The sequence below is a fragment of the Bombina bombina genome, chromosome 4 (genome assembly GCF_027579735.1).
Source record: "Bombina bombina isolate aBomBom1 chromosome 4, aBomBom1.pri, whole genome shotgun sequence".
In the NCBI taxonomy this organism is placed as follows: domain Eukaryota; kingdom Metazoa; phylum Chordata; class Amphibia; order Anura; family Bombinatoridae; genus Bombina; species Bombina bombina.
In genome coordinates, this window is record NC_069502.1 from 468,263,474 (window position 1) to 468,291,079 (window position 27,606).

The 27,606-nt window shown below is 38.2% G+C and overlaps 1 long non-coding RNA gene across 1 annotated transcript in view; it reads left to right on the forward strand.

Moving 5' to 3' along the window:
* The window catches only part of LOC128656447 (uncharacterized), a 78,373-nt gene that overhangs the window by 2,970 nt on the left and 47,797 nt on the right, over positions 1–27,606 (forward strand). The gene's annotated exons all lie outside the window — the stretch shown is intronic.

The following is a 27,606-nucleotide window of genomic DNA, read 5'->3' on the forward strand; positions in this document are numbered from 1 at the left end:
CGAGTGTAGTGGAACCAGTTTCGAAAAAAGGTATATCCTTTATATATTATAGCGTATTGGGGAGAATTTTTTCATTTGATGAAATAAAGTATATGGGAACGTCTCTATAGAAAGAATGTGGAGCTGCCTCTAAAAGGTGAGGTCCTAGTGTAAATTGGTAATTGTCAATAATGGATGTTAGTGGAGAAGGTCTCGAGGAGATAAACGGGTGTGTTGCTAGTATAGTGTTCCATATTTTATATGTTTCAGCTATCAATAAAGAACTAAGTCCAGCTTTTGGTGTCAGTTGGGTCAGGTTCCAGCAAAGTCCTTAGTTAAAGCTTTTTATTCACAAGGCTTATTTGGAGGTGGGACAGTCTCCACCTCAGAGAATTACAGCTCATTCTACTAGATCAGTTGCCACTTCTTGGGCTTTTAAGAATGAAGCTTCGGTTGATCAGATTTTCAAAGCAGCAACTTGGTCTTCTTTGCATACATTTACTAAATTTTACCAGTTTGATGTCTTTGGTAGAAAAGTTCTTCAGGCAGCGGTCTCAGTTTGATTCTTCTGCTTATGATTTAAGTTTTTTCTTGAAATTTATGTGAAATTTATAAGAAAGACTTATTTTTTTGTGGATTCAATTTTTTCAGCAGAAATAGCTGTTTTTATTTTATCCCTCCCTTTCTAGTGACTCTTCTGTGGTCTCCCACATCTTGGGTATTTCTATCCCATACGTCACTAGCTCATGGACTCTTGCCAATTACATGAAAGAAAACATAATTTATGTAAGAACTTACCTGATAAATTAATTTCTTTCATATTGTCAAGAGTCCATGAGGCCCATGGAGGTGGTTATGATTTTTGTATATAAGCAGCATTATATTTCCAGTTCCTCTTTTTGTATGATTTTTTACTCCTTTTTTATCACCCCACTACTTGGCTATTCATTAAACTGAATTGTGGGTGTGGTAAGGGATGTATTTAAAGGCATTTTGAGGTTTGGGAAACTTTGCTCCTCCTGGTAGGATTGTATATCCCATATGTCACTATCTCATGGACTCTTGCCAATATGAAAGAAATTAATTTATCAGGTAAGTTCTTATATAAATTATGTTTTTGAATTATATATTTATGTTTAAATCATAAAGGAGCAAGCAAAAATAACTACATGTTAAATTATTTACAAAAATTTAACAGGACAGTCTAGTCAAAATTAAACTTTTATGGTTCACATAGGGCATGCAATTTTAAACAACTTTCCAATTTACTTTTATCATCAAATTTGCTTCGTACTCTTGGTATTCATAGTGGAAAGCTAAACCTAGGTAGCTCTTCTGCTAATTTCTAAGCCCTTGAAGGCTACCTTTTATCTGAATTAATTTGACACTTTTTTAACAGCTAGAGGACTTTAGTTCATGGCGCCATATTGATAACATTGTGCTCACACACATTGAGTTACCTAAGAGTCAGCACTGATTGGCTAAGAAGCAAGTCTGTCAAAAGAACTGAGATAAGGGGGTAGTCTGCAGATGCTTAGATATAAGGTAATCTCAGAAGTAAAAAGTATATTTATATAACAGTGTTAGTTATGCAAAACTGGAGAATGGGTAATAAAAGGATTATCTATCTTTTTAAACAATAAAAATTCTGGAGTCGACTGTCCCTTTAAAAAATCAATACATATCTTTTTAACACTGTGTATAAATGTAGCAACTTAACTCCTATAGTTATAATAAGGAGACGCCTGTTTTTGCGCGGGTTTGGTATCCTATATATTTATATATTTCACCCATCGGACGTAGTTTTTTACCCATAGACTAACATAGAAAAGCCGCGCAATTTTGTATTCAATATCCAGCGCAAGGCCTTAAGTGGCGAAAATTGAGAAAACTTACTCCATTTTCACCTCGCCATAAAATGCAGCCATAGCAGGCCTTGTGCTGAGTATGGGAGCACCATAACTCCCTAAAATACCTGCAAATAAAAGCCTAACACCTAACGCATGCGCAATGTCTATCTACCTGTCAACCGCAATCCCCCACCGCAATACCTAATAAAGTGTATTAACCCCTAAACCGCCGCTCCCGGAGCCCACCGCCACCTACATTATATGTATTAACCCCTAAACTGTCACTACCGGACCCCGCCGCCACCTACATTAAATTTATTAACCCCTAATCTGACCCCCCTACACCGCAGCCACCTACATTAAATATAGTAACCTCTAATCTGACCCCCCTACACCGCTGCCACCTACATTAAATATAGTAACCTCTAATCTGACCCCCCTACACAGCCGCCACCTACATTAAATTTATTACCCCCTAAACCTAGGTCTAACCCTAACACCCCCCTAACTTAATTATTATTCAAATAAATCTAAATAATATAACTATTATTAACTAAACTATTCCTATTTAAAACTAAATACTTACCTATAAAATAAACCCTAAGATAGCTACAACATAATTAATAATTACATTGTAGCTATTTTAGGATTTATTTTTATTTTACAGGCAACTTTGTATTTATTTTAACTAGGTACAATAGCTATTAAATAGTTAATAACTATTTAATAGCTACCTAGTTAAAATAATTACAAAATTACCTGTAAAATAAATCCTAACCTAAGTTACAAACACACCTAACACTACACTATCAATAAATTAATTAAATAAATTAACTACAATTATCTAAAATAAAATACAATTAAATAAACTAAACTATAGTACAAAAAAAACAAACACTTAATTACAAAAAATAAAAAAATATTACAAGAAGTTTAAACTAATTACACCTAATCTAAGCCCCCTAATAAAATAAAAAGCCCCCCAAAATAATAAAATGCCCTACCCTATACTAAATTACAAATAGCCCTTAAAAGGGCCTTTTGTGGGGCATTGCCCCAAAGTAATCAGCTCTTTCACCTGTAAAAAAAAATACAATACCCCCCAACATTACAACCCACCACCCACACACCCCTACTCTAAACCCCCCCTGATCCCCCCTTAAAAAACCTAACACTACCCCATTGAAGATCACCCTACCTTGAGCCGTCTTCACCCAGCTGGGCCGAAGTCTTCATCCGATCCGGGCACAAGTGGTCCTCCAGCCGGGCAGAAGTCTTCATCTGATCGGGGCAGAAGAGGTCCTCCATCTGTCAGAAGTCTTCATCAAAGCGGCATCTTCTATCTTCATCCTTCCGGCAAGGAGCGGCTCCATCTTGAAGACCTCCGGCACGGAGCATCCTTCCTGCATGACGACTACCCGACGAATGGCTGGTCCTTTAAATGATATCATCCAAGATGGCGTCCCTCGAATTCCGATTGGCTGATAGGATTCTATCAGTCAATCAGAATTAAGGTAGAAAAATCCTATTGGTTGATTTAATCAGCCAATCGGATTGAACTTCAGATTAGAGGTTACTATATTTAATGTAGGTGGTGGCGGCGGTGTAGGGGGGTCAGATTAGAGGTTACTATATTTAATGTAGGTGGCGGCGGTGTAGGGGGGTCAGATTAGAGGTTACTATATTTAATGTAGGTGGCGGCGGGTTCCAGGAGCGGTGGTTTAGGGGTTAATACATATAATGTAGGTGGTGGTGGGCTCTGGGAGTGGCGGTTTAGGGGTTAATACTAGGATAGGTTTATTGCGGTGTGTGCTATGGCGGTTTAGGGGTTAATAATTAGGCTTATTGCGTTGTGGGGGGTTGCGGTCTAGGGGTTAATAAATTTATTATTAGGAGTGAGAGGGGGGATTGTGGATATAGGGGTATACGTATCGGGCTGATTTTTGGAAAGGCGTGTTAGACAGTAACGGGAGATTTAATATTTTAGTAAGTCACTGGCAACTCTAGAAATTTGTAGTTATGCTCATTTCTGGATTTTATCCGACTTACAGCACTTTAGCAACTGCCGGCGGGGTATATGTAATACCCCGATGTGCAAGGTGAAACTATGGGTGGCGTGGGTTCCCTCGCTTGCGCTGAAAACGATGCTGTATATCGGATCGCGCCCCTGACGTATTACATAGGTGTACACAGTATTAAGGAGTTAGCTGAGCATTTCAGGGGGAGTATAGCTAAAGAGTTACGTAGGTGTAGGCATTCTGTGGGAGTTAGCTGGGCTTTCCAGAGGAGTCACCTGCCAAGGCTTAGATGCACAGCAGTAAAAAGTATATTGATATAACCTCCTTGGTTATATAAAATGGGGAATGGGGAATAAAGGGATTATCTATTTTAAAAAAAAAAATTAAAAAAAAAATCTGGAGTAGACTGACCCTTTGCTATAAAGTTTTTTGGGACAATATTTTCTGAGCACATGTGAATGGATTATAGATATAGGATGAGTTTTACTTTGATTACATTCTTTATTTCCTTGTGTAGTCATATTTCAATGGTTGTTAATCCACACATTATTTACTGTAATGATACAAACATGGGGATTTGACTAGGGGTACATTTGTGTTTTGAGTTTGCATACTTAATGATGAAGTCATAAGTTGACAGATGTTTAAAAGAATTATAATCACGAAGGTGTCTTGCTACTTTAGGTTTGCATAACCGCAGGGTCCATGGTACATAATTAACTGCACTGCATATTAATTTATATAATTGTTCTATTAGAATTGAAGTTTTGTCAGGTTTTTTTTTCTCTGTTCCTTTACTAGCTCATGTTTTTTTACAAAATTTGATATACAGTGCAAGAACAATCTATTTTGATGGCACTGCTGTTTTATCTTTGCCAACAGGATGAAACAAAGTATTATGGTTTCCATGGGCTATGGGATAAAGTTATCCATAAACAATTATTTTGAGTTCTATAGAGCTCCCTTGAAATAGAAATGGTATTGTTTACTGCAGGAAAACTGTTCTTATTCTATAAAAAATAAAATGGGAAGAACAGCTTGACTTACTGCTTTGAATGCAAGTGCTCAATGAATCAGTTCCACAGAACAACAGCATGAAGTGATATTTACCTCTTGTGAGTAAGAATAAAATATATAGTACCAAATAATCTGTTTTCAAGACATTGGTTCCAAAAGAGGTTTTATAGCAAATATTCCCAGCAGCAATTATTTATAAATTTCAAAGAATCAAAAGACTGCTTTTGATTCAGGTTTGTTGGTGAGAACATTTCTAGATAAGCTCAATTATTTTGTGTTATTTATGAATAAAAAAATCATATTGCATATGCCTTGTTTTTGAAAAATGTCAAGTATGTCATGGATTTTGCATATTTATTTAAGAATATGTAATATTTGGGTTATTATACAGCCAACATGGTTACTGTAACACCAACCATGAATTATTTTTGAGTATTATGTAGTCAACTTTGAATTGGGAAGCCCTTCTTATTGTAAGCACATTAATGAAGTAGAGATAGCAGTAAGGAAATGTATTATAGTATGCAGAATGTCCTCGTGAGACACAGCGGGTTATCCATGGTTACCATGGGATTCAGACTCCCACAAATTAATTCAACACTGCTCATTTATAGACTTGCCAGGAAGGAACAACATCTTAATAAAAATAGATGGGAATCAAAAAAGAAATGTATTGTTCAATTGGAAATACATAATTGGTTTTGAAATTTATAATATATTCTGAAAGTGGTTAGTAAACAGTGTTGTCACACATGAGTTTGTATCTGTAAGCTTTCATTTGTAATGTTTTACCTGCAGGCTGTATAATAAAGTATTGTCAGTGAAATCCCGTGGAATCGAATTGCTGTTCAAGAATAATTATATTGATTTTTTTTTTTTCAACGTGAAAGTTATAAAGCAACATGCAAAAGCATTTTTATTTGTAACAAAAGTAAATATATTGATGGGGAAGTTGCAGTTTCTTTTTTTTATTTCATGATTCAAATAGAAAATACAATTTATATTTTTTTTACAATTGACCTCTTTTATAAAATGGGCTTCATTCTAGGGGCGCAATCCGATATAGATCGTAGTTTGCCCCTAATCTAAATCCCCCTACACCGCCGCCAGCTATATTACATTTATTAACCCCTAATCTAATCCCCCTATACCGCCGCCACCTATATTACATTTATTAACCCCTAATCTAATCCCCCTATACCGCCGCCACCTATATTAGATTAATTAACCCCTAATCTAATCCCCCTATACCACCGCCACCTATATTAAATTAATTAACCCCTAAAATACTAAACTATCCCTACCACTAAACCTAAGTCTAACCCTACAAATAGCCCTGAAAAGGGCTTTTTGCGTGGCATTACCCCAAAGTAAACAGCTCTATTGCCAGCCCTTAAAAGGGCTTTTTGCGGGGCTTTGCCCCAAAGTAATCAGCTCTTTTACCAGCCCTTAAAAGGGCTTTTGGCAGGGCATTGTCACAAAGTAAACAGCTCTTTTGCCTATAATCTAAATCCCCCTACACCGCCGCCACCTATAATAAATGTATTAATCCCTAATCTAATCCCCCTACACCGCCGCCACCTATATTAACTATATTAACCCTAATTATATTAGGGTTAATATAGTTAATATAGTTATTATATTATATATATATTAAGTATAATAACCCTATCTAACTCTAACACCCCTAACTAAATTCTTATTAAAATAAATCTAATTAATATTAATATTATTAATTAAAATATTCCTATTTAAATCTAAATACTTACCTATAAAATAAACCCTTAGATAGCTACAATATAATTAATAATTACATTGTAGCTATTTTAGGGTTTATATTTATTTTAGGGTTTATATTTATTTTACAGGTAACTTGGTTAATAACTATTTAATAGCTACCTAGGTAAAATAAATCCTAACCTAAGTTACAAATACATCTACATTATCAATAAATTAAATAAACTACAAATCTTTAAACTAAAATACAATTAAATGCACTAAACTAAATTACAAAAAAAAACAAAACACTAAATTACAAAAAATAAAAAAAGATTACAAGAATTTTAAGCTAATTACACCTATTCAAAGCCCCCTAATAAAATAATAAAGCCCCCCAAAATAAAAAAAATGCCCTACCCTATTTTAAATTAAAAATTAACCAGCTCTTTTACCACCCCTTAAAAGGGCTTTTTGCAGGGCATGCCCCAAAGTAAACAGCTCTTTTGCCTGTAAAAAAAAAAACACAATACCACCCCCCAACATTAAAAGCCACCACCCACACACCCCTACTCTAAACCCACCCAAACCCCCCTTAAAAAAAAAACTAACACTAAGCCCCAGAAGATCTCCCTACCTTGAGTCGTCTCCACCCAGCCGGGCCGAACTCTTCATCCAATCCGGGCGATGTCTTGATCCAAGCGGCAAAGAAGAAGTCTTCCATCCGGCGATGTCTTCATCCAAGCGGCAAAGAAGAAGTCTTCCATCCCGGCGATGTCTTCATCCAAGCGGCAAAGAAGAGGTCCTCCATCGGGGCGAAGTTTTCCTCCAAGTGGAATCTTCAGTCTTCTTTCTTCAGCCCTCCGACGCGGAACATCCAGCTGGCCCGACGACTGAAAGACGAATGACGTTTCCTTTAAATGACGTCATCCAAGATGGCATCTGTCGAATTCCGATTGGCTGATAGGATTCTATCAGCCAATCGGAATTAAGATAAGAAAATCTGATTGGCTGATTCAATCAGCCAATCAGATTCAAGTTCAATCCGATTGGCTGATCCAATCAGCCAATCAGATTGAGCTCGCATTCTATTGGCTGTTCCGATCAGCTCCTATTGAGCTACCTATATATAAATGCTTTATTCCAGAGTTAAAAGCATACAGGAGACATGTGGGTTTCCTCCATGGCAATACAGAAGTCTGACTGGTTTCAATCTAACTGACCATAATCATAGACTGATTAGTCTCATGTGAAACACCAATTTAAACACAGTGCATCACCCCCTGATAGGTTAAAAACAACTGGCCAAGAATTAACCCTATACATTCAAGAAAAAGTTACACACACTTAACCAGAAATTGGTGCATGTTCAGTTATATTACACTATATATATATGTATTCAAAAGAACAAAAACCATATTATTGATAACATGTCAATTCTGGACATACAATGAAATGATGCATAAACATAGATAAAAAATATACACACTCTTAATAATCAAGCGTTTTGTGAGCAACAAGAAATCATATGTTCATTAACTCCTGTAACACTTAACGAAAGTACTTAATTAAACCATCAATAGATAGTACTAGTGAACTTGTATATTGAATGGGCAACTGTGATAACGTGGTTGAAATGCAGGAGTAAATAAACAGTATAAAGTATGGTGTAAAATAATTTCCCTTTATACGTTCTATTAATCAAAACATGAAACAAAGGCCACTTATAGACCTCTACCTTTTTAGTCACTAATATAATTGGATCTATATTTAAGCATTACCACAAACTATAGAGAACATATATTTATCTTGAAGCATACTCAAAACGTGCATTAAGATGATATGCTAATGAATATTCTGATGTACTCAAAAATAGTAGCATTGTGCATAAAATCAGATAAATTAATATTATTGTTCAAGTTGTACTGGATAAGAAAATCAACCCTTTATTCCAAAGAACAAAAGGAGGGGGGGGGGGGAGAAAGGGCAAGTGAATTTAGCATGTTATTAAAGTATAGGAGTAAAATTATTTGAAAAATAAAATTATATTAAGTGGAGAAAAACAACTATCTCTGCCAGAAATTGATTATGTCGAATCCTGAGTTAGAACCTTGTGGAAGCACAATGTGGATGTCGTTTCGTTGTACTCCTCCATACCATATACCAATGGCCTGACTGCTGTGGTTACTTTTTGGGTCTGTATACAGATCTGTTTCCAACAGAAAAGAGCTTTGATTATCAGAATAGTCAAGTTTCTCTTGGAACATCATTTTTTTATGTTTCAGGGGCGCTACTACCTCCAGAGGCATGGGACTGCGATGGGAGCAAAATTTGCCCCATCATACACCAACCTGTTCATGGGTTGGTGGGAAAGGTCCCACATCTATGGAGATAGTACCGTCCCCTCAGACCATATTGTTAGATATTGCAGATTTATTGATGATCTGCTCATTATTTGGTCATCCGATTCTCAAAATGCTAGTGAATTTGTTAACACATTAAATGTAAGCAATTTTGGCTTACAACTCACTTTTGAATGGCGGAAGGAGAAGATTAACTTTTTTTAAGTGTTTCTTTTTGGAGACGCAAAAAGTGGAAAAATGATCTCCACTATCTATAGGAAGCCCATCTCGGGTAATAGCTTGCTACATGCCCGTAGTTGTCACCCGAAGCATGTCTTCAAGGGCATAGCTAAGGGACAATTCTTAAGAACCAAACTGAATTGTACATTAGATGGTGCCTTCAAAATAGAAAGCAGGAATTTAAAATAAAGATTGACTTGTAGGGGATACCCAAAATAGGTTATAGACAAGGCATATTTTGAGACTCAGGGAATAAATAGAGAAAAAGTATAACAAAATAATGGTTAAAGAAATATGAGGGCTAAGTCATATGATCAACAGAAACAAAAATTCATCAATTCTTATGCCAGTCAATATGAAGAAGTGTTTCAGGTGGTAAAAACAAATTTACCAACCCTGATGGGTGATAAAGGACTAAGGAAAATTGTGGAAAAAGGCTGCTTGTATATAAGAAGAATGTTACTCTTGGCAATATACTCGCACCTAGTATGTTAAAGGAGCACAAAAGTACTGCCAGTTCCTGGATGCGCTTTAATGGCACATATAAATGTGGTAGAAGGACATGCACGTCCTGTGACTGTGTTAATCTATCAACCTCATTTAAATCGCATATCACAGGGGAGGAATTTCCAACTAGGTGGTGTATAAATTGTAAGAGCACCTTTGTTATATATCTAGTCGAGTGCACATCATGCCAAAAAGAGTATATAGGCAGGACCACTAGAGAGGTTGGAAAACGCATCAGGGAACATTTGTCTTATATTACTGGAGAATGACCTTGCTCTGCCCTCTCGAAACATTTTATTGACAGACACCACAAAAATGTTAATACATTCAGGGGGCAAGCGATAGAATAAACCGATACATTTCCAATTCTGTGTAGACAAGAAACTTACTGGATCTTTAAAGTTTGCTTCCACAAGGTTTTAACTCAGAATTCGATATAATCCATTTCTGGCAGAGATAGTTGTTTTTCTCCACTTAGTATAATTTTATTTTTCAAATAATTTTACTCCTATACTTTAAATATACTTTGGAATAAAGGGTTGATTTTCTTACCCAGTACAGCTTGAACAATAATTTTAATGTATCTGATTTTATGCACTATACTACTATTTTTGAGTACATCAGAATATTCATTAGCATATCATCTTAAAGCATGTTTTGAGTATGCTTCAAGATGAATATATATACTCTATAGTTTGCGGTAATGCTTAAATATAGATCCAAGTACATTAGTTACTAAAAAGGTAGAGGTCTATAAGTGTGGTTTGTTTCATGTTTTAATTAATAGAACGTGGGAATTATTTTACACGTGGGGAATTATTTTACACCATACTTTATAGTGCTTATTTACTCCTGCATTTCAACAATGTTATCACAGTTGCCCATTCAATATACAAGGGCACTAGTACTTTCCACTTGATGGTTTAATTAAATACTTTCGTTAAGGAGTTACAGGAGTTAATAAACATATGATTTCTTGTTGCTCGCAAAACACTTGATTATTAAGAGTGTGTATATTTTTTATCTATGTTTATGCATCATTTCATTGTATGTCCAGAATTGACATGTTATCAGTAATCTGGTTTTTGTTCTTTTGAATACATATATATATAGTGTAATATAACTGCACATGCACCAATTTCTGGTTAAGTATGTGTAACTTTTTCTTGAACGTATAGGGTTAATTCTTGGCCAATTGTTTTTAACCTATCAGGGGGTGCTGCACTTTGTTTTAAATTGGTGTTTCACATGAGACTAATCAGTCTATGATTATGGTTAGTTAGACCAAAACCGGTCAGACTTTTGCATTGCCATGGAAGAAACCCATGTCTCCTGTATGCTTTTAACTCTGGAATAAAGCATTTATATTTTTTTAAGGCTTTGTTTTGGAATTTTCTTTTTTAGAATTTATATACAATGTATAAATGGTATGCATTTTCTTGTATAATGCATATTAATATAAGTAATATACATATATATATATATATATATATAAAAAAATTATTTTGCTTGTTCTTTTTATTATCATAAACAATATATCATTTAAAAGATATAATTAAGGTATAAAAGACAGTAGCTGAAAATGTATAGTGTTAAATAACTGCATATGTTTAACTTTGGACAGTTAAACAAATGCTGTTATTTAAAAATTTATATTTTCACCTACTGTCCTTGATAACATAATTATATATTTTATATTAAATATTAATGTTTAAAATAATAAAAATAACATAAAAAAGATTACAATCTATACAATATTTAAAATAACATGCACTATACAGGGCATTTGGTAGGACATTGTCCTAAGGCGATTAAGCGATTATAGCTCTATTTTTTTTAATTAAAAAAATCCCTATTCTGAAAAACCTAATCTAAAAAAAACTCTACCCTAAAAAAAGATTGCCCTGATTATGGAATTTGGTTGGGTATTGTCCTTAGAATGGCCTTTTGTAGGGCATTGTCCTTAAATGATTAAGCTCTTTTGCCCAAAAAAATAAATAAAAAATCTTGGTTGTAAAAAATCCTAATCTAAAAAAAAAAATGGCACTGAAAAGAGCATTTCGTAGGGCATTGCGTTAAAGCAATTACAGCTCTTTTTTTAATTAAAATAAATAATTCTATGCTTAAAAAAAGCCTATCTTTAAAAAAATTAAAAAATAAAAAACTAAGGGAAAAAAAATAACAGCCCTATTATAGATAAAATCCCGCCCAAAAAAATCCTAACTCTAAACCCCAAAGTTTCTACTCACCTATCTTGAATCCGGCTCCTATGTGATCAGCTATGGCAGTGCTCCTCTTCATCCATGACTGCGCTCCACTGTGACTGTCCTCTTCCACCTGGTCTTCATCCATCTTCCATCTGATGCTTCTTCACTTCTGATCTTCCTTCCGACGTCCTCTGCATGCGGTCACCGACGCACACTGAAGCTTGAATGCAAGGTACCCCTTTGTATATTGGTGCCTTGCCTTTATATTGGCTGAATTTTTTTAATTCTTAGTCTAATCAGCCAATAGAATGAAAGCTGTCTCTTGTAAGGTGTATCCAGTCCACGGATCATCCATTACATGTGGGATATTCTCCTTCCCAACAGGAAGCTGCAAGAGGACCACCCACAGCAGAGCTGTCTATATAGCTCCTCCTCTCCCCACCACCTCCAGTCATTCTCTTGCAGCTCTTGACAAGAAAGGAAGTAGCTAGAGATGTGGTGTTTTTATTTAGTTTATCTTCATTCAAAAGTTTGTTATTTTCAAATGGTACCGGAGTTGTACTATTTTAGCCTCAGGCAGAAAGTAGAAGAAGAGTCTGCCTGTGGTCTTTAATGATCTTAGCAGGTTGTAACTAAGATCCATTGCCATTCTCACACATAACTGAAGAGAGAGGTAACTTCAGCTGGGGAATGGCGTGCAGGGTTTCCCGCTATGAGGTATGTGCAGTTTAAATTTTTCTAGAGAAATGTAAATGCTAGAAAATGCTGTTAATACCGGATTTATCTGAGGTAAGCCTGATTACAGTGATTTAACAACAACTAGTATCATGCTTGCTGTTAGAGGTAATACTCTTTTTTTCACATTTCTGACATATAAAAAGTTTGCTGGAAGTGCTTAAACGTTTTTTATATGCATATTGGTGATAAAACTTTATTGGGGCTTAGTTTTTTCCACATGGCTGGCTAATTTTGGCCTAGGGATAGTTTTGTTTGGCCTCTCACTGTGAATACATAAGTGGGAGGGGCCTAATTTCACGCCTAAATGCGCATTAGATTTTGCAGTCTGAGACATCCAGTTTCCCTGAAGGAGTCCCCTGAATGCTTAGGACCTCTCTGAAGGGTTTTGTGCTTTCCAAAGTCGATTGTATGGGAAGGTAGGGCCACAGCTGTGGCAGTTTGTTGTGACTGTTAAAAAACGTTTATTTTGTTTTTTTGATCCGTTTTTGAAACTAAGGGGTTAATCATCCATTTGCAAGTGGGTGCAATGCTCTGTTAGCCTATTATACACACTGTAAAAATTTTGTTTGATTTACTGCTTTTTATCAATGTTTTTCACATTCTGACCTTTTTTATTCTTCTTAAAGGCACAGTACCGTTTTTATTTTTTGCTTGTTTACTTTCATTAAAGTGTTTTCCAAGCTTGCTGGTCTCTTTGCTAGTCTGTTTGAACATGTCTGACATAGAGGAAACTCCTTGTTCATTATGTTTAGAAGCCATGGTGGAACCCCCTCTTAGAATGTGTACTGATTTTACTTTAAGTTATAAAGACCATATTCTGTCTTTAAAAGATTTATCACCAGAGGAAACTGACAAGGAGGAAGTTATGCCGACTAACTCACCTCACGTGTCAGAACCTTTAACTCCCGCTCAAGGGACTCCTGCTCAAGAGGCGCCAAGTCTAGCGCGCCCATGGCGTTTACTTTACAAGACATGGCGGCAGTCATGGATAATACCCTTTCAGCTGTATTATCCAGACTACCTGGGTTACGAGGAAAGCGAGACAGCTCTGGTATTAGAAGGAATACAGAGCACTCTGATGCTTTAGTAGCTATGTCTGATACCCCCTCGCAATATGCAGAAGCTGAGGAAGGAGAGCTTCTTTCTGTGGGTGATTTTTCTGACTCAGGGAAGATGCTTCAACCTGATTCTGATATATCAACATTTAAATTTAAGCTTGAACACCTCCACGTGTTGCTCAGGGAGGTTTTAGCTACTCTGAATGACTGTGACACCATTATAGTGCCAGAGAATGTGCAGATTGGATAAATACTATGCAGTGCCTGTTTACACTGATGTTTTTCCAATACCTAAAAGGTTTTCAGAGATTATTACTAAGGAATGGGATAGACCAGGTGTTCTGTTCTCTCCCCCTCCTTTCTTTAAGAAAATGTTTCCCATAGATTCTGCCACACAGGACTTATGGCAAACGGTCCCTAAGGTGGAGGGAGCAGTTTCTACTCTAGCTAAGCGTAGTACTATCCCTGTCGAGGACAGTTGTGCTTTCTTAGATCCAATGGATAAAGTTAGAGGGTTACCTTAAGAAAATGTTTATTCAACAAGGATTTATTCTACAGCCTCTTGCATGCATTGCCCTGGTCACTGCTGCTGCGACCTTCTGGTTTGAGTCTGGAAGAGGCCTTACAGGTAGAGACCCCTTTGGATGATATACTTGACAAGCTTAGAGCACTTACGCTAGCTAATTCATTTGTTTCTGATGCCATTGTTCATTTAACTAAACTAACGGCTAAGAATTCTGGTTTTGCTATTCAGGCGCGTAGGGCGCTATGGCTTAAATCATGGTCAGCTGACATTACTTCAAAGTCTAAACTTCTTAATATTCCCTTCAAGGGGCAGACCCTATTCGGGCCTGGATTGAAGGAGATCATTTCTGATATTACTGGAGGAAAAGGTCATGCCCTTCCTCAGGATAGGTCTAACAAGTTATGGACCAAACAAACTAATTTTCGTGCCTTTCAAAACTTTAAGACGAGTGCGGCATCAACTTCCTCTAATACAAAACAAGAGGAAAATTTTGCCCAGTCCAAGCCGGTCTGGGTCTGGAGACCTAACCAGACTTGGAACAAAGGTAAGCAGGCCAAGAAACCTGCTGCTGCCTCTAAGACAGCATGAAGGATTGGCCCCTGATCTGGTAACGGATCTAGTTGGGGGCAGACTTTCTCTCTTCGCCCAGGTTTGGGCAAGAGATGTCCAGAATCCCTGGGCATTGGAAATTGTGTCCCAGGGATATCTTCTGGACTTCAGAGCTTCCCCTCCAAAAGGGAGGTTTCACCTTTCACAATTATCTGCAAACCAGATAAAGAGAGAGGCATTCTTACATTGTGTTCAAGACCTCCAAGTTATGGGAGTGATCCTCCCAGTTCCAAAGGAGGAACAGGGTCAAGGTTTCTATTCAAATCTATTTGTGGTTCCCAAAAAAGAGGGAACCTTCAGACCAATATTAGATCTCAATATCATAAACAAATTTCTCAGGGTCCCATCATTCAAGATGTAGACTATTCGAACCATCCTACCTATGATCCAGGAGGGTCAATACATGACTACTGTGGACTTAAAGGACACTTATCTTCACATTCTGATACACATAGATCATCATCGGTTTCTCAGGTTTGCCTTCCTAGACAGGCATTACTAGTTTGTGGCTCTTCCCTTTGGGTTAGCTACAGCTCCAAGAATCTTTATGAAGGTTCTGCGGTCACTTCTGGCAATCCTAAGGCCGCGGGGCATAGAAGTAGCCCCTTACTTAGACGACATTCGGATACAGGCGTCAAATTTCCAAATTGCCAAGTCTCATACGGACATCGTTCTGGCATTTCTGAGGTCGCATGGGTGGAAGGTGAACGAAAAGAAGAGTTCTCTATCCCCTCTCACAAGAGTTTCCTTTCTGGGAAATCTGATAGATTCTGTAGAAATGAGGATTTACCTGACAGAGGCCAGGTTATCAAAACTTCTAAATTCTTGCCGTGTTCTTTATTCTACTTCTCGCCCTTCGGTGGCTCAGTGTATGGAAGTAATCGGCTTAATGGTAGCAGCAATGGACATAGTTCCGTTTGCCCGCCTACATCTCAGACCGCTGCAACTCTGCATGCTCAGTCAGTAGAATGGGGATTACACAGATTTGTCCCCTCTACTAAATCTGGATCAAGAGACCAGGGATTCTCTTCTCTGGTGGCTATCTCGGGTCCATCTGTCCAAAGGTATGACCTTTTGCAGGCCAGATTGGACAATAGTAACTACAGATGCCAGCCTTCTGGGCTGGGGGGCAGTTTGGAACTCCCTGAAGGCTCAGGGATCGTGGACTCAGGAGGAGGTTCTCCTCCCGATAAAAATTCTGGAACTAAGAGCGATATTCAATGCTCTTCAGGCTTGGCCTCAGCTAGCGACAATGAGGTTCATCAGATTTCAGTCGGACAACATCACGACTGTAGCTTACATCAACCATCAAGGGGGAACAAGGAGTTCCCTAGCAATGTTGGAGGTTTCAAAGATAATTCGTTGGGCAGAGATTCACTCTTGCCACCTATCAGCTATCCATATCCCAGGAGTAGAGAACTGGGAGGCGGATTTTCTAAGTCGACAGACCTTTCATCCGGGGGAGTGGGAGCTCCATCCGGAGGTGTTTGCACAGTTGATTCAACGTTGGGGCAAACCAGAACTGGATCTCATGGCGTCTCGCCAGAATGCCAAGCTTCCTTGTTACAGGTCCAGGTCCAGGGATCCCAAGGCAGCGCTCATAGATGCTCTAGCAGCCCCTTGGTCCTTCAACCTGGCTTATTTATTTCCACCGTTTCCTCTGCTCCCTCGTCTGATTGCCAAGATCAAGCAGGAGAGAGCATCAGTGATTTTGATAGCACCTGCGTGGCCACGCAGGACTTGGTATGCAGATCTGGTGGACATGTCATCCTTTCCACCATGGACTCTGCCTCTAAGACAGGACCTTCTACTTCAGGGTCCTTTCAACCATCCAAATCTAATTTCTATGTGACTGATTGCCTGGAGATTGAACGCTTGATTTTATCAAAGCGTGGCTTCTCCGAGTCAGTCATTGATACCTTAATTCAGGCACGGAAGCCTGTCACCAGGAAAATCAATCATAAGATATGGAGTAAATATCTTCATTGGTGTGAATCCAAGGGTTACTCATGGAGTAAGGTCAGGATTCCTAGGATATTGTCTTTTCTCCAAGATGGATTGGAGAAGGGTTTGTCAGCGAGTTCCTTAAAGGGACAGATTTCTGCTTTGTCTATTCTTTTGCACAAGCGTCTGGCGGATGTTCCAGACGTTCAGGCATTTTGTCAGGCTTTAGTTAGAATCAAGCCTGTGTTTAAACCTGTTGCTCCGCCATGGAGTTTAAATTTAGTTCTTAAAGTTCTTCAAGGGGTTCCGTTTGAACCCTTGCATTCCATAGATATTAAGCTTTTATCTTGGAAAGTTCTGTTCTTGGTAGCTATCTCCTCGGCTCATAGAGTTTCTGAGTTATCTGCCTTACAGTGTGATTCCCCTTATCTGATCTTCCATGCAGATAAGGTAGTTTTGCGTACCAAACCTGGGTTTTTACTTAAGGTGGTATCTAATAAGAATATCAATCAGGAGATTGTTGTTCCGTCACTGTGTCCTAATCCTTCTTCAAAGAAGGAACGTTTATTACACAATCTTGACGTGGTTCATGCTTTAAAGTTTTATTTACAAGCTACTAAAGATTTTCGTCAAACATCTGCATTGTTTGTTGTCTACTCTGGACAGAGGAGAGGCCAAAAGGCTTCGACAACTTCTCTTTCGTTTTGGCTAAGGAGTATAATATGCTTAGCTTATGAGACTGCTGGCCAGCAGCCTCCTGAAAGGATTACAGCTCATTCTACTAGAGCGGTAGCTTCCACATGGGCTTTTAAGAATGAGGCTTCTGTTGAACAGATTTGTAAGGCGGCAACTTGGTCTTCGCTTCATACTTTTTCTAAGTTCTATAAATTTGATACTTTTGCTTCTTCAGAGGCTATTTTTGGGAGAAAGGTTTTGCAGGCAGTGGTACCTTCCGTTTAAGTACCTGCCTTGTCCCTCCCTTCATCCGTGTCCTATAGCTTTGGTATTGGTATCCCACAAGTAATGGATGATCCGTGGACTGGATACACCTTACAAGAGAAAACATAATTTATGCTTACCTGATAAATTTGTTTCTCTTGTGGTGTATCCAGTCCACGGCCCGCCCTGTCATTTTAAGGCAGGTATATTTTATTTTTAAACTTCAGTCACCACTGCACCCTATGGTTTCCCCTTTCTCTTGCTTGTCTTCGGTCGAATGACTGGAGGTGGCGGGGAGAGGAGGAGCTATATAGACAGCTCTGCTGTGGGTGGTCCTCTTGCAGCTTCCTGTTGGGAAGGAGAATATCCCACAAGTAATGGATGATCCGTGGACTGGATACACCACAAGAGAAACAAATTTATCAGGTAAGCATAAATTATGTTTTTTCTATTGGCTGATTAGTCTAAGAATTAAAAAATTAACCAATAGAAATGCAAGGCACCCGTATATATTATATATTGTAGAATAGTTTTTTTTCAACTGGCAAAAGAACTATAATCACATATGCCCTTTTCATTGCATATTTTTTGCCAGATAGTTTTTTAATGTAGGTTTTTGTTAGTGTAGGTTTCTTTAAGATTGCTCTTTTAAAAAAAAAAATCCTAAGATTAATTCACTGATCTCAGGGCAATATTTTTAGGATCGTTTTTTTTAAAGATATTTTTTTTTTTTTAGTGGGGTGGTTACTTTGGTTTTAGTATTGGGATGGCACTGTCCGACAAAGGGCAATTTTTGGAGTAGGTTGTAGAGTTAGTGTAGGGTTAGAGGTGGCCTTTTATAAGGGGACTTTAGTTTTAGCATAGGTTGAGCTGTTTTGTTTTTTATTTTTGGTATTGTGTTTTATTTTTTGGTAATGTTTATATTTTTTGTAATGTTATTTTTTTATTTTTTATACCTTTGGGATAGTGGTTGTTAGGGGGTTAATAGTTGAGGTCATTGGCGGCTGGTGAAGTTTTAGAATGGGGGTGCACAAGACCCTGCCCCATTTAGAAAGCCACGCCCCTTTGAAAAACATGACCCTTTTTAAAAACCACGCTGCTTTTAACAAGCCACACCCATTTTTAAAAGCCACACCCCTTTGCGAAAGTCTGCAGCTGTTAGAAAATATACAACTCAACTTGAAGTAATAGTTTAATATTTTGGCGGTTGTTATCTAATATTATATATATAACTTGTAGGTAGGTAGCTCTGCAGCTGTTATAAAATATACAACTCAACTTGAAGTAATAGTTTAATATTTTGGCGGTTTTTATGTAATATATAACTTGTAGGTAGCAGGTAGGTAGCTCTGCAGCTGTTATAAAATATACAACTCAACTTGAAGTAATAGTTTAATATTTTGGCGGTTGTTATCTAATATTATATATATAACTTGTAGGTAGGTAGTTCTGCAGCTGTTATAAAATATACAACTCAACTTGAAGTTATAGTTTAATATTTTGGCGGTTGTTATCTAATATTATATATATAACTTGTAGGTAGGTAGCTCTGCAGCTGTTATAAAATATACATCTCAACTTGAAGTAATAGTTTAATATTTTGGCGGTTGCTATCTAATATTATATATATAACTTGTAGGTAGGTCGCTCTGCAGCTGTTAGAAAATATACAACTCAACTTGAAGTAATAGTTTAAATAGTTTGGCGGTTGTTATCTAATATATAACTTGTAGGTAGGTAGCTCTGCTGCTCTGCAGCTATTAGAAAATATCAACTAGAAGTTGAACTAAATTGTTAAAGAACTCCCTAAAACTCCAGTATACTCCTAAACTTGCTAATCTCAGACTCAGACTGTGTCTGTTGTTTAAATTACAAGTAGAAAAATAAATTTATTTTTTAACACTAGTTCAAGTTCAAGACTCAACTCAAGTTACTCTATATCAAAAGCAATCTCAGACTCAGACTGTATCTGTTGTTTAAATTACAAGTAGAAAAATGAATTTATTTATTTATTAACACTAGTTCAAGTTCAAGACTCAACTCAAGTTACTCTATATAAAAAGCAATCTCAGACTCAGACTGTATGTGTTGTTTAAATAACAAGTAGAAAAATAAAAATGTTTTTTTTTTTAAACACTAGTTCAAGTTCAAGACTCAACTCAAGTTACTCTGTGTTGATGGCTGCCAGCAGGCAGCAAAACAAAATCGTTTTTTGCAGTTAACAGATTTTTGCACAACAGAGCTGAATCTAAAGTTAAGTTCTAAACTCTATTGCTAAGCTAAGCTAATTGTAATAATGGCTAACTGAACTCTAACTCACTCACTCACTGTCTATATTAGCCTATATTTATTAATTAGCCTAAGGAGCCCTAAGGCTATTTGCACACTGCAGCTCAGGCTCAACAGCAGCAAATATGACTGTGTTGACTGTTGATGGCTGCCAGCAGGCAGCAAAACAAATTCGTTTTTTGCACAACAGAGCTATGCAAAACACCTCCTCTCAGCTCAACGGCTATCTCCACAAAGATTTTCATGCCGTTGAGCCGGGAGGAGCCTCGTGGGGACCATCACGTGAGCCAGGGAGCCCTCTCAGCCTATCACACAGTCCGGATCAAGAGGCTGGGGGAGGAGACAGAGCACAGGCTGAACGACCGCACAGTTTAGCCTGTGCAATTATGCCTCTATAGGCATGAAGCTGGGGAGGAGCTACGCCTGCACAGTGAATACATTGCGATCACTGTGCAGGCATATAGAGCTCCTTACCGCACGTGCGAGTGGGGGGTGGAGACTGGAGCCTGACTGTCAATCTATGACTCACAGACTCAGCCTCTCTCAGCCCCCTCAGGCAGCAGTGCGACGAGCGCTGTGGTGCTGTGGTGTGTGTGACGTCACGGACGTCAGCACACACTGAAGTGTCCACCCGGTCCTAGCTCCTGCCTCCTGCCTAATAAACTCAAATGTACCTGGTACCAAAATGAAAATATCTGATGTGATAGCATTGCAAGCAGCTTAAGCTGGCAGCCTGGCATCATGATCATGATACTGATAGTATACACTGCACACTGCACAATAAATATAATAAATACAATATAAAATAATATACATAAAAAATAAAAAATAAAATTTTTCATATTTTTTTTCCTGCTCATTTTTTTTTCCTGCTCATTTTTTCCCCTCCTCTGCCCCCTGGGGTTCACGTGCGACAGTGCACATATGGAGGAGCCTCCACTGGTTGAGGTAGTATTTTGCAGAGGGGGATGGTGGTGGTTAGGGGGTTAATAGTGTAGGGAGTTTATTGAGGTAGGTGTTTGTGGTATTTAAGCAGAGTAGAAAATGTATTGCTATTTGGGGTTGCGAAGGTTAGGGGGTTAATAGTGTAGGCAGTTTATTGCAGTGAGGTATTGGCAGTTTAGGGGTTAAACAGAGTAGGGAGTTTATTGAGGTGGAGTATTGGCAGTTTAGGGGTTCATAGTTTTGTTTATTAGGTTTGGTGATTTATTTAAAAGGGATCCTTTACTTTAATCACCAATGTTGGTGCCGATGGTGCTTGGAATATTTTGCCAGCATCACTACCCATTGAGATATATAGTAAAACCACCTCTCATTGGCTGCCTTTAAACAATGAAGTCAGCCAATTGGAATATTTTGCCAGCTTTCTCAACATTTCATCAGATCCATTTTGAACATATCTCCACATTGCAGCACTTTCGATCATCAGGGCCTTATGGAGACTCCCCAAGGGTCATAATTTGCACACATTAAAAGAGAGAAGCGCTCAACCAGGGAATGAACTATAGCATAATAGCTTGTGCTATGGCTAGTTACAATTGAGTAATAGCTTGTGCTATGGCCAGTAACCACCACAGAAGCAGCCTCTCTTTGCCCAGCATGTGCCTTTCACAGAGAACTTTCCTGCAGTACATCAGTCTGATCCTGACTAAACAGTGCAATCCAGCCCTAAAGTACCAGGCAATCCCTCTTTGAACAAAATACTTGGCAAACCTCAGACTTATGTTTCAGCCTAGTGTAGACCTTGTCTTGTTTCAGAGATAGTCATGAACACAATATATAAGGTATATAAGGTTTGGGGTGCTGTTTTGAATTCTTTTTTCACCTCTTTTCCACACCTTTTTGGTTGCTTTTTTGTTACTTTCATAATTGTTATATGAATTGTATTATCCACATAATAGTAAAAATCCTTCAGTGTCAGGTCCTTTATTATCAGTTTTTCACTTTAACCTGGGTCTCCTCTAAGGTTCCTCTTCCATAAAAAATATTAATGTTGTTAATCTTCCTTGGTTCATGATATCAATAAATCAGAATTGAAAATGGGTTGTCAAATTGATTTTTTATTTTCTTCGGATCCATTAATGTGATTAATTATGGGGCTACAAATGGGAATTTGGAATTTCTTGGTTTGTGTTTATGTTCAGAGTATCCTGTATAGGGGGTTTAGAAATATGGGTGTTGCATTGAGGGTCCTGTTGAGTGCTATTATTAGTATTGTGTGGTGGCCTGACCGCCAGGTCACAGTTAGGGTTAATGTATATGGAGAAAGATTTGCTTACTGGGTTATTTGTAATGTGGAGGGCTAAGTCATTAAATAGAGTTAAATCTGATAGGATAAGGTTGCAGCTAGGGAAAGTGAGCACTAACATAGTTGATGACGGTTGAAAAAAGACAAAAGTCTATTGAGTTCAACCTATACAATAAAAGCTCCAGTTGAGCTTAAATTAATCCCATTAAAAAATGTAACCCATTTAACACTTGAAATCATATCCCTGAATTCTGTTTCTAGCCAGAAATGTATCTAAGCCATTTTAAATGTATTCAAGTTATTGGCATTTACTATCTCCTTAGGTAATGAGTTCCACAATTTGATTGCTCTGACAGTAAAAAAAAAAGTTTAGGTTGCTGGAGGTTAAATCTCCTTTCCTTTAGCCTTAAATTGTGACCTCTTATCACAAACAATTTTCTTGGAATAGAAAGAGCTTCTGCCATCTCTGTATAGGGGCCTTGAATATATTTATATAAAGTAATCATGTCAACTCTCAAGTATCTTTTTTTCCTAAAGAAAACTGACCCAGTTAGGCTAACCTCTCTTCATAGCTTACATTCTCAATTCCCCTTATTAGCTTTGTGGCCCTTCTCTGAAATTTTTCTGTCTTCAATGTATTTTTTTTAAATTGGTTCTAAAAACTGCACTGCATACTCAAGGTGAGGTCTTATCAGGGATTTATATAGTGTCAGAGTTATTCGTTCCTCCATTGCATCAATGCCTCTTTTAGTTATTGCTAGTATCTTATTAACCTTAAAAGCTGCTGCCCTGAATTGTGCACCCATCTTTAGCTTGTTATCTATAATCCTGAATCCCTTTCCTCCTCCTGTTTTGCAAACTCTAGTCCCATTTAAATAATATGTTGCCTGCTTATTTTTACTTCCAAAATATAGAACCTTACATTTTCATTTCCTTTTACCTGCCCGTTCTTCTATTTTTTGTAGATCCCCTTGTAATGCCATTTCATCTTGCACATAATGACCTTAAACAACTTTGTATCATCTGCTCAAATAGAGATGTTGCTATTTAGGGGTATATTTATTAATGTGCGAGCAGACATGATACAATGTAGCATATCATGTCCGCTGCACATCGATAAATGCTGACGGAATACACTGTCTGCATTTATCATTACACAAGCAGTTATTATGAACTGCTGGTGCAATGCCAGCCATTGCAGATGTATGACCAGTTCACTAGCAGGGGGTGTCAATCAACCCAATCGGTTGATTTCTGTCCGCTGCCTCAGAGCAGGCAGACAAGTTACGGAGCAGCGGTCTCCATACGGAGCTTGATAAATTGGCCCCTTAATCTTTGCTCCAAATCATTATAAAAAATATTAAAAAAAGAACAGGGCCCAGTACTGATAGGTATCAGTCTTATTGCGACTGAGTGCAAAAATTACATGGTTTCAGGGGTCCAGTCCAGCGGAAACGCATGGGAACGGCGTTCCTGCACTATTATTGCAGGGGGAACAAAGTTCCCCCTAGAAAAATAGTCCCTCACTAACTGGAGAAGAAATATCTCTACTGCTACTTCCCTCTCTAGTCCCACCTCCCACCCACAGCAAAGTTCCAGTACAGGTCAGGTAGCTCACAGCCCCATCCCAGTGGTGGGATTTAGCCGGTTGTTCTCAGCTGCCTATATAGCGTGCTTCACTGCTGAGCATTGTACTAGTGACCAGCTGTCATTATTAAATCATTGCTACCTAGATTGGTATATGGCGGCAGTGCGGCACCCACTCAGCTCACATTTAACACCGTGGCCCCTATTTATCAAAGGTGTTGCGGACCTGATCCGACAGTGCGGATCAGGTCCGCAACACCTCGCTAAATGCGGAGAGCAATACGCTCTCCGCATTTAACATTGCACCAGCAGCTCACAAGAGCTTCTGGTGCAACGCCGCCCCTGCTGACTCGCGGCCAATCGGCCGCCAGCAGGGGGGTGTCAATCAACCCGATCATACTCGATCGGGTTGATTTCCGGCGATTCCTGTCCGCCTGCTCAGAGCAGGTGGACAGGGTTATGGAGCAGCTGAAGACTCGCCAGAAACACGGGCCCACAAGCTCCATACGGAGCTTGATAAATGGGCCCCAAAAAATCAGCTTGAAACCAAGTGGTAAAACCCACCAGCTTGCTTACCGGTACATGCGATCTTGGGAAACCTTTGGAACTTGATCGCAATTAATATTCCCCCGCATGCTCTGCTGACTTATTCGCACAGACAATGCCAGGAGTCAGTGTCACTCAGCCTGAGTGTCTGTCAGGCAATTGTTAAATTCTGTGGCCTGGAGAGGAACTGAAGAAAAGGTAATGTCAAATGGTGCCATGATCAAAGGGCTTGAAACTAGGCAGCCCCTATTTAATTTGTAATATTATATTGCTAAACCACTATTGTAGGTAATATATACATTTCCAACAAAGTACATCAATATACTGTTCGAGGGATTTCTTTAAAATCTACTATAGTGTCTAAGTTATTAAGCACTTGGCAAAGTTACACTTTATAATCACTTTATTAACTTGGATGTAGTGGAGGAAAATATGAAGAAAAATAACTTTTAAAGCTAGGATTGTCTTCTTACTTTATTTTTTGTTTCTTCATATTTTGCTGCACATCCAAGTTATTATGAATAGTGATTATGAAGAATGCCATTTAATACATGTAATTGTACAGAAATCCCCAAAGTAGTAAATGAAGTTAATATACTGGTTGGGGGATTTATTTCTGTATATATCGACAATGGTGGCTAATTAAGCACAAGTAGTGCTTGAAACTGTGCATAATAACTTTTCCTATAAACATGGATGTGTGTGTGTATGAATATATTGGTGTGTGTGTATTTATACAGTATATATTTATTTCCTAATATATGGTGAGTCCACAACGTCATCAATTACTGTTAGGAATATCACTCCTGGTCAGCAGGAGGAGGCAACCAGCACCACAGCAAAGCTGTTAAGTCTCACTTCCCTTTCCACAAACCCCAGTCATTATCTTTGCCTTGGTGCATGGAGGAGGTGAAGTTTTGGTGTCTGATGAAATTTGGATTTATTTCACTTCAATCAAGATTTTATTATTTTGAAAGCCAGGATAGGTTTGCTCTGATCTTTCCTGTGTTCTGGGTATAGCTGTACTCCATGTTAATCTCTTCAGTAGAGTAGTGGTAGCTTTAAAGTAGTTTGGAACTTGTGAGGTGGGCATTGCTGCATTTTCCTAACATTGCTGCTGTCCTCAAATAGAAAGCCAGAATAGGTTTACTCTGTTCTCTCTTTTTTCTACAGGTCTCTGTAAGGAGTGGCATCCTATCATATCGGGTAGGCTGTCCTCCTGCCGGTCGGCTAGATACAGGTAAGTGCCTTTTGTCTTCTAAGTAAGGGAGACTGTGCACTTTAAGGACTAGCTAGGATGTTAATAATTGCAGTGTGCAGGCACTTATTGTGAGATGTGAGAGAAACTATTTCCCTTTTAGTGATTGGAGGGGTTAACAGTTACATGAGGCTCTTTTATATTTGTACAATATTGCATGTATGAGACTTTATGGGCTTATGTGTGATCGCTTTATGTATAGCAGTCTGGTGGCCTGATTACCGATCTTTTCAAGGGGTTTCTGAGATCTTTGCTCCTGTTACAGAGAGGCGCCATTTCCTCACTTATACATGTATAAGTTTGTAACAGACTTTACTTAGGCAGTCTCAGCTGTAATTCCCCTGCAGTTTTCTCTCTCGTACATAGGTTTATTAACTTTTTAGCGCAACATTTTTATTTTTGCTACTCACTTTCTAGCAGTTCTAATAACTCCGCCTCCTTCTTGGAGGATTGGAGCAGAGAAATTTTTTTGAGTTTCTGTGGCGCTCACGTGACCCAGGTTCCGTCTCAGACTGAGAATGGAGTGGCGGGCTGGTATACAGTCTCGAGCTGTTTGAAGCATGTATTTTTATCGGAGCCCCTGATGTTACTATATGCTTCCTGCATATGTAAAAACGTCTTCTTTGTTTTTTTCCTTTGTTTTAGGAATTATTTTTATAAATGCCTCATTATTGACCTTTCTATAATTGGAGGGGATTAAGCTGATATTGATGTTATGTATCAGGGGTCTAAGATTGTCATCCATGTACATATGTTTATGAAGGAATTTCCTTCTATTAAGGAATTATTCACATTAATGTCCCAATAAAGAATTTTCTATAGATAGAGAATTGGGGGTTTTCATGGTTATACTACAGGAGTATAAGTTTGGAACAGAGGTCTGTTCCTATTTATATGTATGTTTGTCCTGTTTCACGGCAAGTCTCTATACTCTTAAAGTGACAGTGTTCATTTTTAAGAAAAAAAAATATATATATTTTTTTGCAAATTTATTTTGTTAGCCTCATGTTTCTCAGGAGGATGCTGTTTAGGCAATGCCACAACTTTTTCCTCAAACATCCCAAGCCTCCTTGGCATTACATGCAGTGCCTTGTGGTTCCTCTCAATCTCCTGAAGGAGTGAAATTTTCCTACAGGTTTTGCAGCTCAGGTATCCTCTGCGGTATCTGTGGCTGTATCTGTTTTTCCTTACCTACAGGGAAAATACAAGAGGACATTAAAGTTTTTCAGATAGTAAGGTTTCTGCTCCACATTTGGCTACACAGGCCGCTCTATCTCCTAAGTCTGGTGAGGAGGATTTGATGATAGCTTCTGAGGGTAAAATCTCATATTCGGACTGTATAATTCCTTTATCTGATGCTGAAGTGGTCTCCTTCAGATGTATGCTTGCACACCTCATGTACTGTTAAAGGATGTTTTAGCTACTTGGACATCGATAACCCTGTTATTGTCAACCCTTTGAAGTTTGTTAACTTTATCATTTCTATGATGTTCCTTCCTATGAGGAAGTGTTTCTAGAAATGTTCTCAGGAATAGGAGAAGTTACGGTAGCTTTTCTCCCTGTCTCCCATCCTTTAAATGATTTTCCTGTCGCTGACTCTATAAAAATGCCTTAGGTAGAAGGGAGCTTTTTCTACTATGGCTCGGTGTACTTCGATCCCTATGGAGGATAGCTGTTCCTTTACGGATCCATGAATAAGAAGCTGGAGGTTTATTTGATCATCTAGAGTGATGCCTTGCCTATTTAGACTTGCTGTACTAGTCTACAGGGCATTGTGGCTGAAATTTTGATCAGCTGAGAAGCCTATCCGTGGCTTAGTGGCACAGCCTTGGCTCTATAATACTGCAGATGCAAGTTCAATATCTAATTTGACCAAGACATGTATCATTATTTGGATTATATTTAATTTTTCTTCCAAAATCTAAGCTTCTGGCGCTTCCTTACAAGGGTGAGACCTTGTTTGGACCTGGTCTGGCAAAAAGGTCTTT